General features: G+C 42.9%; 1 long non-coding RNA gene across 1 annotated transcript in view; it reads right to left on the bottom strand.

Annotated features, from left to right (window-relative positions):
- Positions 1-1,015: 1,015 nt before the first annotated feature.
- LOC137046989 (uncharacterized) overlaps positions 1,016-16,562 on the bottom strand; it is a 70,918-nt gene continuing 55,371 nt past the window's right edge. The window contains exon 3 of the long non-coding RNA XR_010899138.1: positions 1,016-1,129. This is a non-coding gene — a long non-coding RNA (uncharacterized lncRNA). The remainder of the gene's footprint in view (positions 1,130-16,562) is intronic.

The following is a 16,562-nucleotide window of genomic DNA, read 5'->3' as shown; positions in this document are numbered from 1 at the left end:
CATCCACATCATTATGACCAGATGCTTTCTTAACAGTTGTTTCTCACCACTGTCATTTGAGTTGTTTTGGAGAATTTACAGTTCTGAGGAACAGATATGACATAAAGACAAGGGGTGTTTCTCAATATCCCTCCTCGTTTCCTCGCTCCTCCGTCCTCCATCCTATGACCCGGAAACCGATGGAGCTCAGACATTTTGTAGGAGATCTCAATTCTCGAATTGCACCGCGAGGAGGCGAGGATGGAGGAGTATCCTTTGCGGAAGTGTTTTATCGACTAAACGTGACGCAAGCATTAATTCTCCTCCCCCTTCACAACGTGCCACAGTTTATTAATCATTATAATTATGTTTACATGTAAAAGACACAAATGTTTGTCAAAGAACAACACCTGACAGTTGAAGAATTATATCAAAGCACAAGAAAATGAACGAAACAAATAGAAACTAATACTATACAATGAAAAAAAAAAGTTAATAACTGGAATTCGTTGTTAATAATAACTGGTAATATTGATTAAAATATGGACAAATGTGGTATTTTGTGGAGGCTGAAGCTCACAATATAAATAGTTATCTCTAATGTTCAAGAATCCCGACTAAATCCAGCGGTGTCATCTTTAACTGACCCCGCTTTAAAGTGTTAAAGGGAGCGAGGATATCTCATTCCACTTGATTCAATTCCTCCGTCCTGGCGTCTTTTCCTCGCGACCTTCCCTCGCATCCTGAATGGGTGGAGCTAAGAAGCGAGGAAAGGAAGCTAGGAAAGGAAACGAGGATAAACAAATAAGAATTGGGAAGCACCCCAGGAGTCAGAGATGAGATCAACTGAAGAACATTTACCGAAAAATAGTTTGCAGTTTCATCAGCGTACACACAATACAACAGCAATTAAACTACGGTATTACTTCAGGTTGAATTTTTCTGATCAGTTAAGACATAAACTTAGAAAATCCCTTCATACGGACATATAGTTCAAAGCATATCGCCATTGATTAGCTGGATGAGAACAGCCTACCAAGAAGTGACCTACCAAGGACATGTATCAGCGTTTCTAGGCTTCGGTTTGTCTGAAAGATGGTCATTTCACCTCCCCGTGGTGCCTGTGTTCACCTCACTGGAGCCAGGACCTCTAACAGAGGATACAGACGCACACACACAGATACACAGCTTTGTCAAGGTTGGTCAAGCTCTAGCTCTGATCAGTTTATTTTGTTATTGAGAGGAAAGCTTGCAGCACATATTTGCATATTCATCTGTTGCTCTCAGCAGTGTCGACGGAGTATGGATGTTCAATAACAATATACCGCTGGTCATGTATTTCAAAGCCCTAAGAGAAGAATAAAAATATCTTCTGTGCGACTATATCAAGGTCTTATAAACCATTATTTCCAGTCAACTGCCATATAACCGGTCATTGAGTTTCAATCTCAAAATATCGACTTCATTGTAACTGCTCAAAATGATTCAGTAGGAGAGCGGTCTAATGAATCGAACTGAATTACAAATCGATTCAGACCATTTTGAAAACCTTTTTGGCCAATTCACTGAGAACAACCCAAAAAAGATTGATTCATTTGTACATTATTCATTGCTAATTCTGATATAAAGAACAAATACATGACATGAAATTGCTACAAAATATTCTCAGTGGTTGTTTGGGTTCAAGTGTGTTGTTTACTGGCCCAAGAAAGTGTTATAACATCAAACAAAATAGCACACTTTCAGCATGCCCGACGTGCATAAATAAAAGTGTACAATAGTTAAAAGGAAATGTTTCTTAAATCATTTTGGGAGTTTTTGTGGGTCTGTCCCTGGCTTGGCCTGTTATCTGCTGCTGCTTGTTTTTTAGCCTGACTGCGACACTGAAGCATGCATTTACTGCGGCATTAAAAGCCTATGAGGAGCTGTGATGTGTTTAAAAAGACATTTAGAGATAAGAGCAGGAAGGGATCTGTTTGTTCTTCAAACACTGTCTGTGTTGCATCCAGCACTCAGAGCAGAACGGCTGTGAAAGCGTGAGAAGACTGCAGGGAATGAAAGCGATAACACTGCTTTCCTGGAGTGCTCAAGCCTTTTATTTGGATAAATCTGTCATTGCTCTCTGATCCAGAAGTGTGTGTGTGTGTGGCAATTTTTCAAACACATCTTTTTCTCTTCTACCTGCTTCTTATGGACATGGACCACCACTAAAAACTCTACATCTTACCTCATCTTGTGCAATATTAAAATTCAGCAAAATTTAAATTTCTAAATATGCAATATACACTCCCCTAAAGGATTAATAGGAACACCTGTTCAATTTCTCATTAATGCCATTATCTAATCAACCAATCACATGGCAGTTGCTTCAGTGCATTTAGGGGTGTGGTCCTGGTCAAGACAATCTCCTGAACTCCAAACTGAATGTCAGAATAGGAAAGAAAGGTGCTCAGTTACTGGGATTTTCACGCACAACCATTTCTAGGGTTTACAAAGAATGGTGTGAAAAGGGAAGAGCATCCAGTATGCGGCAGTCCTGTGGGAGAAAATGCCTTGTTGATGCTCGAGGTCAGAGGAGAATGGGCCGACTGATTCAAGCTGATAGAAGAGCAACTTTGACTGAAATAACCACTCGTTACAACCGAGGTATGCAGCAAAGCATTAGTGAAGCCACAACACACACAACCTTGAGGCGGATGGGCTACAACAGCAGAAGACCCCACCGGGTACCACTCATCTCCACTACAAATAGGAAAAAGAGGCGACAATTTGCACCAAAATTGGACAGTTGAAGACTGGAAAAATGTTGCCTGGTCTGATGAGTCTCGATTTCTGTTGAGACATTCAGATGATAGAGTCAGAATTTGGCGTAAACAGAACGAGAACATGGATCCATCATGCCTTGCTACCACTGTGCAGGCTGGTGGTGGTGGTGTAATGGTGTAGGGGATGTTTTCATGGCACACTTTAGGCCCTTTAGTGACAATTGGGCATCGTTTAAATGCCACGGCCTACCTGAGCATTGTTTCCGACCATGTCCATCCCTTTATGACCACCATGTCCCCATCCTCTGATGGCTACTTCCAGCAGGATAATGCACCATGTCACAAAGCTTGAATCATTTCAAATTGGTTTCTTGAACATGACAATGAGTTGACTGTACTAAAATGGCCGCCACAGTCCCTAGATCTCAACCCAATAGAGCATCTTTGGGATGTGGTGGAACGGGAGCTTCGTGCCCTGGATGTGCATCCCACAAATCTACACTGTAAGAAATTGCTGTTAATTTACAGCTGAATTTCAACAGTATAATCCTGTTAAGTTCAAAAGCAGTACATTAATGTTTTTTTTGTTTTTGTAAAATGACGTAGACAAAATATAACGGCATTTTACCGTATTTATTAGTTGAAGGAAAAAAAACATTACTATCCAGTATTTTTGAAAACTGCTGAGCACGCATGGACTTTCATCCGCCATCATACTGTTAATAGGTGAGTTTTGCACGATATCGTAGACAAAATACATTACATTTGCTACAGCAACTAACCTGTATTGTGGATATTGGAAGTGAAATTATCTTTTATTTGTTCTTTTCAGAGACTCGCCAGAGTTTCGAGTCTCTCGAAACTCTTTTCAGAGATGCAACATCTTGGATAGGATTTCTGACTCGGATTATATTATTCCCAGTTACAGGGTGAGTTACATGAGACAATAATTCTTCTGCATCTATTTTATTTTATTTTATTTTATCCAAACACTGTTGCATTGAAATCAAATTGATGAATCTGTAGCGCGCTGTAAAGAAAGGTTGTTTACTAACTGGCTAGCTTGCTTTTCTGTAATCTGCGAAACCTCTAGAGTTAGAAAAAAAACTTAATTTCGATGTCATTGTGATTGCAAACTTGGGTAAGCTTGTTCTAATATGCACATCTTTATTCTTAGGTGCATTTATTGTAGTACTGTTGTGCTTTTATTCCGGTTATATGTTCTAATTTGTACATATCTTTATTCGGTCGATTTATTTGTATTATATTTCCGATTACAGAGTAAATTCCATGCAACATGATAGAATTCTTCTGCAAAGTTAATTTTTTAAACACTGTTGTTTTGAGATTACATCGAAGTCTTTGTAGCGCGCTGAAATAGGCAGACCGGTATTAGTTTGCTTTTCTGGAATTGGCGAAATCTCCAGCATTACGAAGAAACAAAAAAACAACAACGACAAAAAAAACGTCTCAGGTTACGTATGTAACCATGGTTCCCTGAGAGGGAACGAGACGCCGTGTCTTCACAAAGCGCTCTGTGTGATATTGTATGTCCATTTATTGTGTGTGTGTCAAAGAAAACGAAAAAGAATGTCGAGTCAGTTCAGGCGATGTGTCACTCCCTGCCCTCGTTACATCACGGGTGGGGATCCACACGACCTGTGTGTAATGTGTTTGGGGCTCGAGCATGCCCAGTCAGCTCTCGAGGGGGTTGGCTGTGAGCATTGCGAGAGTCTCCCAATGCGTACATTAAGATCACGCCGGGCACTCTTCGAGGAGAGTGCTTTGGCTCGCGGTCCTCAGGGCTCGGGTCCCGCTGCTGCCGAGGCACAGCGAAGGCTCGCGTCTTGGGGATCGCAGTTAGATCTAGTGGCGGGGTTAGAGACGGGTGATCCCCTATCTCTGCCCTTACCTGCTGGATCTCAAGCCTCAGCTCGCGAGTTGGAAGCACGCTCTGCGGTTTCTTCCGCTCGCGCTGAGGCACAAGATCAGCTGCAGCACTCCAGTTCCGAGGAACTGGATGTTGTAAGCATAAATGAAACTGACGAGTTACTTCCACCATTACACACGCACGCACAGGAGGAGCTTATGGAGGTTGTCACTCGCGCCGTTGCCAGATTAAGTTTAGACTGGCCGGCCGAGCGCTCTGAGTCACACAAACATACAAGCAGGCTAGACGAGAGATTTTTACCGTCATATACACAACCTCCTAGGCGGGGCTTGCCATTTTTCCCGGACCTCCACACCGAGGTGTCGAGGTCCTGGGCTAGACCAGCATCAGCCAGAGTCTTTAACCCGTCCACATCTGAATATTCCAATATAAACGGGTTGAAGGCTCATGGTTATGCGGCGATGCCGCGGGTGGAAGAGACGCTCGCGAGCTATCTCTCCCCCGAGTCGGCATCGTCGCTGCAAGCCCCGCAGCTGCCCACCAAGCCCGTGAGAACAACATCAGCGCTGGTGGGCAGGGCGTACTCGGCAGCAGGGCAGGCGGCCGCCTGTTTACATACGGTGGCCGTCCTGCAAGCATATCAAGCTGATCTGTTGGGGGATATTAATGAAGAAACAGAGGAAGTGGGGAGAGAAACGATCGCCGAAATTAGGCGGGCGGCAGATTTGTCTCTTCGTGCCACCAGGGAGACGGCCAGATCCATCGGCCGCTCTATGGCAGCCCTGGTGGCCACGGAGAGACATTTATGGTTAAATTTATCAGATATTAAAGAACGTGACAAAAAGTTCCTTATGGATTCGCCCGTCTCGCCTACTGGCCTCTTTGGTGACGCTGTAACAACAGTCGTCGACCGTTACCAGGAGGCCAGGAAGCAGGCGGCGGCATTTCAAAAATTTCTCCCCCGCAAATCATATCCCCCAGGGGCTGCCGGGCGGGGGCAGCCCCAGCCGAGTACGTCCTCCTCCGCAGCGCATCGAGCGCAACAAAAACAGAGCGTGGCCGCTCGGGCCCCCCCGCAGAGAGAACGGGGGACCGGGCGACGCGCTCAGCCGGGACCTTCCCGCGGTAGGACGGATCTGAGGACCGTCCTTATCGCTAGGAAGGCCTCGGCTAAGAAGTCCTGACGCCAAGAGCGCAGGGCTTCCGATGGCAGTCCCCTCCGGGAAAGTGCGGCTCGCCGAGGCGCCCGCTCTTTCCCGGTGCCATCGGGGGGGCCGGTCTGCCAACCCTGCCACCATTGGTGCTTCAGGGCGCGGCGGTCCCCGGCGAACGCATATCTCCATGTCCGCCCGGAAACGTAGCGGCTTGGGGATGTTCGCGCCCTCTCGGGAGGGCCCCTGGGCGGTCAGTTCGGTTGCTACCTGCCGGTTATCCGTTACAGGACACCGGGCTGACCACACAGGAAAATCCAGAGACCAGCCTCGAGAGGCTGGTTCCCTTAGTAGATTTTCTGGCAGCGTGGAAACTTCTGCCGAATGTCTCAGAATGGGTCCTGCGTACAATAGAAAAAGGGTACAGAATTCAATTCGGGTTACACCCGCCCGTGTTCAACGGGGTTACTACCACGGTAGTAAGCCCCGAGCAGGCTCTGGTAATGGAACAAGAGGTACAGACTCTTCTGCGAAAAGAGGCTATAGAACGGGTCCCTCCCCACTGCAGAGAGTCGGGGTTTTACAGCCGGTACTTCATAGTTCCAAAGAAGGATGGGGGGTTAAGGCCTATCTTAGATCTGCGTCATCTAAACAGAGCAGTAAAAAGATTAAAATTCAAAATGCTCACGATAAAACAGATCGTGTGTCACATCAGGTCCGAGGACTGGTGCGTCACGATAGATTTAAAAGATGCGTACTTCCACATCTCCATCCTTCCGCAGCACAGACAGTTCCTCAGGTTCGCTTTTGGGGGAAAAGCTTACCAATATCGAGTGCTGCCATTCGGTCTAGCTTTATCGCCCCGCACTTTCACGAAGTGCGTGGATGCAGCTCTGGCTCCGCTGCGACTCCAGGGCATCCGCGTGCTAAATTACATCGACGATTGGCTAGTGTTAGCAGAGTCAAAACAACTGGCGGTTCAGCATCGAGATGCTGTTCTCGCCCACATGAAGGTGTTGGGGCTAAGGTTGAACGAAAAGAAAAGTATGTTGGCGCCACAGCAGAGCATTACTTTTCTGGGGGTAGTTTGGGACACGAGAACGATGTCGGCTCGGCTATCTCCGCCCAGGGTAAAAACGATCCTGAATACCGTCAGCCAGATAAAGCTAGGCCAGTCACTCACTGTCAAACACTTTCAAAGAGTGTTGGGTTTGATGGCAGCAGCGTCCAACGTGATACCTTTTGGCCTGCTGTACATGAGACCCTTGCAGTGGTGGCTCAGGACCAAGGGGTTCTCCCCGAGGGGAAACCCTTTTCGCCTAATCAAGGTCACGCGGCGCTGCCTACGTGCCTTGGTGAAGTGGAAAGATCCTTGGTTCCTTTCCCAAGGTCCAGTTCTGGGGGCTCCTTGTCGTCGCGTAATGCTAACGACGGATGCCTCCCTAACTGGCTGGGGAGCGGTCATGAGTGGCCGCTCGGCCCAAGGTCTGTGGAGGGGCCATCAGCTCTCCTGGCACATAAACCAGCTGGAGCTGATGGCTGTGTTTCAAGCACTCAAACACTTCCTCCCAGACCTACGGGGCCGCCATGTGTTAGTTCGGTCAGACAACACTTCGGTGGTCTCGTATATAAATCACCAGGGGGGATTGAGATCGCGTCGGCTGTGGAAGCTCACGCATCACATTCTAATATGGGCCCAAGGCAAGATGCTCTCGCTAAGGGCGATGTACATCCCGGGGGTCATGAATGTAGCGGCAGACTCCCTGTTGAGGCAGGGAGTGGTGCCGGGGGAATGGAGGCTCCACCCCGAGGTGGTGGAGGAGCTGTGGATCCGCTTTGGGCGAGCCCAGGTGGATCTGTTTGCGTCTCGAGAGACGACACACTGTCCAGCATTCTTTTCCCTCACACATCCAGCCCCACTGGGGCTGGACGCAATGGTACAGACGTGGCCGAGGCTGCGTCTGTACGCCTTTCCCCCTCTGGCGTTGCTCCCAGGAGTGCTGGAGAGAGTCCGCCGGGACGGGGTTCAGCTCTTATTGGTAGCCCCGTTCTGGCCGGGCCGAGTATGGCTCTCAGACATCATGTCTCTCCTAGAGGGTCCTCCCTGGGAAATCCCAGTCAGGAGGGATCTTCTTTCACAGGCCGGGGGGTCAGTACTGCACCCGCGCCCGGAACTGTGGAAACTGTGGGCTTGGCCCCTGAGGGGGCCCAGTTCATAAACACGGGTCTATCGACTGAGGTGATAGAGACCATGTTGCACTCCAGAGCACCATCCACAAGGAGACTTTACGCACTCAAATGGAGAGTTTTTGTCGCCTGGTGTACGCACCAGACGTTGGACCCTGTTAACTGCCCGGTCGGTTCAGTTCTCGAGTTCTTGCAAGAAAAATTCTCCACAGGGTTATCCCCGTCGACTCTGAAAGTGTATGTGTCGGCGATATCTGCATATCATAATCCATTAGATAACGCATCATTAGGGAGACACCCGTGGGTCACGCGTTTCCTCCGTGGTACCTTGAGGCTCAGACCTGCGGCACGCTCCAGGGTGCCGACTTGGGACCTGGCCATAGTGCTGGAAGGCCTTATGTTGGCTCCCTTCGAGCCGTTAGAGGAAGTGTCAGAAAAGTTCCTCACACTTAAAACAGTGTTTCTCCTAGCGATTTCATCACTGAAAAGAGTAGGAGACCTATAGGCTCTATCAGTAGCACCTTCCTGCCTTGAATTTGCACCAGGAATGGTGAAAGCATTTCTCTTCCCGAGGGAAGGATATGTTCCTAAAGTCCCGACCAACGTGCCGGGACCAGTAATGCTGCAGGCTTTCTGTCCGCCTCCGTTCACTAGTCAAGACCAAGAGAAGCTAAATCTGCTATGTCCGGTCAGGGCCCTAGATGCATATGTCCACAGAGCTGCCCTGTGGCGAAAATCAGAACAGTTGTTCGTATGTTTTGGGTCCTCGAGTAAGGGAAAATCGGCTTCAAAGCAGACGCTTAGCAAGTGGATAGTCGAGGCTATCTCGCTCGCTTATGAGTCGGTCGGACATCCTTCACCTATGAGGGTCTGCGCCCACTCTACTAGGAGTATGGCTGCCTCTATGGCTCTTATTTCGGGAGTTTCACTGTCAGAGGTTTGTGATGCGGCTGGGTGGTCCTCTCCGCATACATTTGTGAGGTTTTACAATCTGGACGTAGCCTCTACTCCGGGGTCCCGGGTGTTTCTGGGTTAAATCACACAAACAGACATTTGGGACTCTGGCGGCGTGGGTATTGAGGTCCCCTAGCGTTTCGACGCAGCTCGAAGTTCCCTCGAGATAGGGAACGTCTCAGGTTACGTATGTAACCATGGTTCCCTGAGAGGGAACGAGACGCTGCGTCGAGATGCCATACTCCCAGCATGCCTGTGATCGATTTGTTCGACTTTTCCAGAAGCTAGTGACTGTTTGGTCCGGGCATGCTTTATAGCTTCCTGGTCGATGACGTCACCCGCCCGTGACGTATCGTCCCGCTATTGGACTGATTACACAAGTGCTTCATGACATGGCACGCAGAGGCGTCCCCTAGCGTTTCGACGCAGCGTCTCGTTCCCTCTCAGGGAACCATGGTTACATACGTAACCTGAGACGTTTTTCTTGTTAATTTTAAATACAATTATTCCAAGTTGGGTTTACTTAAAAAGTATGATGCAAAAATGGTGCATATATATTTTAAGTAAACCCAACACATCATTTTTACCAGCGTGAAACCAAAAATCATGACTATTACTTCTGGAAAAAAAATTACAATTTGACAAAAAGAAAGTCTCTAAAGGACCATCCATGAAGCCACCTTCATGATAATCCTCAGTCTGTGTGCTGTTCCAGTTCCTCGAGGTCACCAGGACTATCCTAAAGAAAAGAATAGCAAATGTTTATTTACTTACAACATTACTTGGTGTAGTTTTAGATTGTTTTACAGTGGGGAAAATATAATGCATTTATATAACAAAATGAGACAGAATGTTTTAAAATAACAAGAAAACACATTTATATTTAATAAATAAAATAAATGTTACATTTTATTGTTTCATTTCAGTTTTATGGTGAAATTGATTTACCGCCATCTATTAAGTTGGTCATTGAGCTTTGCAGTAGAGATGTCAAAGCCCTATTCGGATGGTAATTGTTGTAAAAATATAAAAATAAATTTGGCATTACTGAACATGGCACTTTAGTAACATTATTCGGTATTCGGGTGGCAATTTTAATTCACGATGGAGGAGTACGTTTTGTGGGAGGATGATTGCTGTAAATAAAATTTCATATGCTAATATGTGCAATAATATCCTATTTATTATTTTATTATTTAAATTTCCTGCTTAAAAAATAACAAGATAGACGTGCTATAGTTTAAAAAGTTTTCTGTATTACATTTTATCTCAAAATGATGCATCACCATAAAAAAACTAAAATATCTGCAAATGTTGAAAATGTTTTAGATCCCCATGAGAAACAGTCACTGTCGAATACTCTTCACTGGCTTCACTAAAAAAAATGCTTGGTTAAAAACAACCCAAGTTGAAAATGGACAAACCCAGTATTTGGGTTGTTTTGTTGGCAAATGTTTGTGCAAGGCAGATTTATTTAAAGCAACTATTGTTTAAAAAATACTGTATTGCTTGCTTAAAATGAACCCAATGTATGTTGAATTTTTATTTTTTTATATATATGTTTAATAAGTTGACATTGTTTATAACCCAGCAGGCACAGTACATCAATGTGACGTCAGGAAGACGTTGGACTCCAACCAACTAATCCATCGCAGTCATATTTCGTCATATTTTGGTTGAAAATCTAAGTCGAGTTGACATCTAAAGCCAACGTTTATTTAACATCAGGCTTCAACGTCAGAAAGACGTTGAATTTTGATTGGAATAAGCACTGAACTGAAGTAATAATGATAATAATAATTTTTAAAAAAGAAAAAAAAGGGTGAAATGTATGAGTGTCACACATTACTAACCAGGCTGACTTTATTTCTGTCAGACGTCTACAGAAGCTCTTATTGAGAATTAACAGAGGTTTTGTTGTTGATGTTTTATTGAAAATAATAGTTTGGTTTGAAGTCACCATTATGGTGATCAGTGATTGTTTTAGTTGGGTAGTTTGGCTTGACTTTTTAACATTAGTTTTTCTCTGGCTGCTGTAACTGTGTTTGTTATGGCAAGAAAAGCAAGAGAATATGTGATCAGATGATTTTGTCTGACTTGATGATAAAGATAAGATCTTCTTCACTAATGCCATCATGAATCTAATCTTTTGATACATGGTCATTTTGTATTATTAATTATAACAAGCCTACACTCTAAAAAATTCTGAATAAAAAACAACCCAATGTTGGGGTTTTTTTGGACCAGAATTCAACGTCTGTCCAATGTTGGAGCTTGACGTCAAACAAACGTTGGATTTAGACGTCAAACCAATTTTCCTTTTCAACCAAAATGCAACATCTGACTGACAATGGAGTTTACATCCTGTGCCTGCTGGGAAGTTTTAAAAAATTAAAATTAAACAATAAATATTTATTAAATTGCTTATTAATGTGTTCACCGTTTGATTATTATTGATGCCTCTAGTAATTATGTCAGATTTTTTTTTTGGTTTCATTTTAGGCCAGCCATACAGTCATTTTTAAACAATTTAAAACCAGGATTAAAAACCACTGCCATGTATTGCGTTCAATGTATTCCAGACACTCACCTAATGCCTGATGAGATTATCAGCGCTGTCAGAGAGGTACACCATAAAACACTGAATCAGTTCTGTGTATTTCCACAGGATTGATCTGAAAAGTACATGAGGCAAAAAAGTTGATTTTCATAGATACACGCTTGTTTATATCTAAACTGACTGAGAAAAATATTTTTAAAGCAGACAAATCATCCAAAATGCAGAGAATATGCCAAGTTCCCCTTTATTTGGTAAAGCCAATTTGTCAAAAACAATTAATCGTCAAGTGTGAAATTATTATTTATTAATTTTTTACCTGCAATAATTGATCTGAACAGGATGCGCCATATCCTGCTATTGTTGCACCACAACTGTTTGCACTGGAAAGACAAAAACAATAGCATTACAACAAAAAAGATTAGGCTAACTTTTTCAAATTTTCTTACATATTTTTGGAGCTGTCTGAAAGCTCAGTGCATGCACTTAATGCATATGCAAACTCCATAATTTTACCTTATGCAGTTTTCATGAATACATGTAAACATAAGCATTTAAGCATTCAACAATAAGTTTGCTGGAAGCATGTACATTTATAAAATATACTCGTGTGCAAACTGGTTTCTTTGTTCATGTGCAATAAAGATACACATACAAACTTGATGTATAGAGCTAGAACTATCACAAGGTATTCAAAAGTAACATTCTGATTGTTGAAGAATTCATCAAAAATTCAAAATATAATTGTAACGAATCGTGACTACTAATGCAGTAAACGAGTCGACGTTAGATGACATGACAAACTTTATTTTGTTAACATAAAGCTAAGCTTAGCATATCTCCTTTCACCATCTTCACCACACTGTGCTTCAGAAAACATTACATTGTACTTCTAGATTAGGAATACACCCCTCAGAACCAATAAATGAGTGTTAATGAATGTTTAAAAAAGTCAAAATCGAATATTTTAATACAATACAAGTATTATACCTAATACAATACAAGGTACTTCACAGATTTCACTTCACTGCACAGAAATTGTCTAAAATGGGGTTTGGTTCTGATTTATGTTCTCACTGCATGCAAAATAACCCAGACACATACATTCATGCTGTCTGGCAATGCACTCCAGTCAGCCGTTTTTGGGTAAGTGTCACAGAATCACTCTCTTCTATCTTTGGCTGTCACATCCCAGCAACCCCTTCCCTGTGTATTCTTGGTGATACTACCACAATCAACTTAAGCACCTCGTGCAATAAAACACTGCTAGTAGCATTGACTATCGCCAAGAAAACAATACTCATGAACTGGAAATCAAGGAACAATATACATATTACTCACTGGAAAAACTTGTTAACAGATTATATATCAATGGACACTATATCATCTCCAAAATTAATCAATACTCAAGATTCACCCTCCCTTTGGTCACCCTTCATCACCTACTTACAGTCCTGACACTCTCTCCCTGAGATCCAAACCACAAAGTCAGATCCACACATTTCTTCATATTCACATGTCAATAGCCACAAACACTAGGGCAGAGGATGGTAGCTGGAACAATCATCATTGATGGTGATGATAACAATGATGGTGATAATAATAATAATGATAATAATAATGATAATAATAATAATATTGTTGTGATTATTATTTATTATTATTAATTAAATATGAATATAATTTCCCCCTCCCCTTCTATCTTCTATTTTTATTTTTTTTATTTTTTCTAATAACTTCATTATTTACCCCCCCCCCCCCCCCTCTCTCTCTCTCTCTCTCTCTCTCTCTCTCTCTCTCTCTCTCTCTCTCTCTCTCTCTCTCTCTCTCTCTCTCTACTTCTCTCTACTCGTCTCTATTGTGCCTGGGCCCCATGGATGGCTCGGACGGCCCGGTCCTGTGGGGTTGCCATGTTGGTTTGGTGTCGGCCGGTCCGGTGGGGTATCTGCGGGTTCTAGGGCCCCCATGGGGCCCCCCTCCCCACTCAGGCATGCGTGCGCCACACCCTGGTAGCACTCAACACGCCTTACTCTCTTTTAAATGCTCTACACATTAGGCTGGACACATCATATTTCTACCAATAACAAGAATAAAAATCAAAATAGGGTATGTGAGATGTACATGTGGATGCCTTAGCAGGTGTTTCACTGTACACCTCACTTCTTTTAATGCACAGAGAAAGCATATATCCACCTATACATAGGGGGAGTGCGTTGTGCAGGAAGGGGGGATCTGGGTAGATACTCACCCTGCATATCCACTTCTTTTAATGCAGTACATCTGACAAGCCCATAATTTAGTAATTCACACTCATACATAGGGCGAGAGTAGTATGTTGAGAATTGGCTATGGGGTTGGGGCGTGGTAGATCCTGGGGGGGGAGGGGGTTGTGTGCTGTGGGCCTGATGGCACGCAGGGCCTCCCCTCTGCTGCCCCACCATGGTATACCCTGTGCGGGGACCGGAGAGCACTGTGGCTTTGTATGGGTGACCAGGCAGTCTGAATTCAGCTTTTTACAGTTCACCCCCCCCCCCCCCCCCCCCCCACACACACACACACACACACACACACACACACACACACACACACACACACACACACACACACACACACACACACACACACACACACACACACTGCTTCTTCACTCCTGGCATGTAATTTTTTTTTTTTTTTTTTCCTTACTTAATTTTTGCCATTTCATTCATATCTAGAATCAACCTGTATGCAATAACACTCAGCCTTTATATTTGTTGTTAATGTTATTTCCTATCAAGATAATATTCTAATATTATGTGTAATACATGTGTCTATTGTATTGTTATAGTTTGTTTGAAAAAAAAAAAAAAAAAAAAAAAAAAAAAAAAAAAATCGAATATTTTACTTTGTTAATATAAATTTAGCTTTAGCTTACCTCCTTTCACCATCATCAACACTTCGTGCTTCAGAAAACATCACATTGTGCTTCTTCCAGTTAAGGAACAAACTCCACTAATACAATAAACAAGTGTTAATGAATCTTAAAAAAGTCAAACTCTAATATCTTCTAAGTTTTTAAAAAAAGACTGCTTACCTGACATAGTCTTCACCACATCAGGCTTCAAAATGGCTCTAGCTTCTTCTCATTGGCTGGATAGAATATTTGAATATCACGCAGCTCACAAATAGGTAAAATGTTATGTTGGCGTTACTTAAATTTAACCAAGTTGTAATGCTAGTTGATGGTACTTACGTTTTTTTCTTTACTTTATGCATACACTTATGTTCCCCTTTTGATTTACATTTTTGTGTTGCATATGCTAGAATATGTTAAGTAGAGCTTGAAATGTAATAAATATATATATTTTTGAGTTTAATCTATTTATCTTTATAAGTAATGGTTGTTGAGCCAACGAATCGTTTTTTTCAGTGCATGAGTAATTTTTTTCTCCCCTCCTCACTAATTCTAAACACACACATTTGTTTTGCAGGCAGGTCATTGGGATAAATCCGGAAAAGGGCACCAAGGCCGGAGGATTCATTTCAAAACGGACGGGGAAGGTCACTCAGAAAAAGAAAACCGTGAACCCTCGTGTCTCCAGTCTGCTTAAATAATTGATGGATTTTGAGTGGGACTTTATCTAAGTATTACACACCACAGACCCCACACACATCTCGCACATGCATCACACATATGCGCATCTCATGCACACTCACATCGCACACATCGGACACGCATCACGCACACACACACACACACACACACACACACGCACGCACGCACATGTCGCACGCACATGTCGCACGCTCACATCGCACACATCGGACACGCATCACGGACACGCATCACGCACACACACACACACACACACACATACACACACACACACACACACACACACACACACACACACACACACACACACACGCACGCACATGACGCACGCACACACGCACACACGCACACACGCACACTCTGTTTTCTCAGGTATTCAGTAATTCTTATTCACTTACAAACATTTACTCAGTTGTTTTATAATTTGTTCACTTAACACTGTGTCCAGAGTTCATTTTTTGGACAGCCTGTATGACTTGAACAGCCAGAATAATTTGTTAAAAAATTGTTAAAGCGGTTGATTTTACATTAACAAATGTAATAATTTTGTTTAACCTTTTGCTTTCATTTTGTACAAATGTCAGAATTCGATTAGGGGAATATTTTAAGTTTATTTCTGTATAACCAATTCTTCCCCATACATTTTCACTTCTTTTCCTAAGAAAGTTATTCAAAAGTTTAATAAAACAAGACATGTTTTCAAACAATACTTTAAAGCTGCTTTCCTTCTGTTACATTTTTAAGTCACTGTTTCAAAAAGTACACACTGTACACTTATACTTACATATACACACTGTAGTAAAACATGGTATTTTGTAGTAAGACTGTTAGGGGCAATTTGCTAAATCACACTGTTTAGAAAATAAATAATATGTACATATATATATACTTTGAATGTAGAAACAGCATTATGCTGTATTTGCAAAAACAGTCTCCAACTGTAAATTTCACCAACAGTAAGATACAGTTAATTTTACAGTGCCTTGCTGGCAACCGTGCTGCCAGTTCTTTACTGTTTTTTTTATAAACAGTAGGTAACTGTAATTTTAATTAACAGTTAAACACTGTTAATTTTACAGTGCCTTGCTGGCAACCGTGCTGCCAGTTCTTTACTGTTTTTTTTATAAACAGTAGGTAACTGTAATTTTAATTAACAGTTAAACACTGTTAATTTTACAGTGCCTAGCTGGCAACCGTGCTGCCAGTTCTTTACTGTTTTTTTACGGGAAATTTTTTTACAGTGTACATCAACTGCAAGATGCTCTCCTATCAATATGGGCCAACATTTCTAAATAATCCCTTCAGCACCTCGTTGAATCAATGCCACGTAGAATTAAGGCAGTTCTGAAGGAGAAAGGGGGTCAAACACAGTATTAGTGTGTGCTCCTAATAATCCTTTAGGGGAGTGTATATGACATATATCGCTCTATATCAAGAGTGATAATGCCATACATGTTACTAAGGAATAAATTATTGTCACATA

This window comes from Pseudorasbora parva, chromosome 18, assembly GCF_024679245.1.
Source record: "Pseudorasbora parva isolate DD20220531a chromosome 18, ASM2467924v1, whole genome shotgun sequence".
Classification (NCBI taxonomy): Eukaryota; Metazoa; Chordata; class Actinopteri; order Cypriniformes; family Gobionidae; genus Pseudorasbora; species Pseudorasbora parva.
The sequence above is the reverse complement of the archived record's forward strand: the minus strand, read 5'-3'. Positions and strand labels throughout refer to the sequence as shown.